The sequence below is a fragment of the Nannochloropsis gaditana genome (genome assembly GCF_000240725.1).
Source record: "Nannochloropsis gaditana CCMP526 unplaced genomic scaffold scaffold199, whole genome shotgun sequence".
NCBI lineage: Eukaryota > Eustigmatophyceae > Eustigmatales > Monodopsidaceae > Microchloropsis > Microchloropsis gaditana.
The window spans coordinates 33,539-33,846 of record NW_005803754.1 but is presented as its reverse complement, the minus strand read 5'-3'; positions in this window follow the sequence as shown (position 1 = coordinate 33,846).

Below are 308 nucleotides of genomic sequence, written 5' to 3'. Positions count from 1 at the left end.
GGGGGGGGGACTCACCGCCAGTGATCTCTTTGACCATCTCGGAGAAGAGCGTCTCCGTCAGGTCCATCAGGTCGTGGTAGTCCGCGTAGGCCTGAGGGGAAAGGTGGCGAGGGAGGGAAGGAGGGAGGGAAGGAGGGAGGGAGAAATGTTTCGTCAGACCCGTTCGAGTGGGACATGATCATTGGTTCGGAACAAGGCCAGACTGGCAAGGAGTAGCAGGGGGAAGATGAGGGAGGGAGGGAAGTCGGGAGAAAAGGAGAGAAGGAGGGCGGGAAGGAGGGAGGACAAAAGGCTGACCATGTAAAATT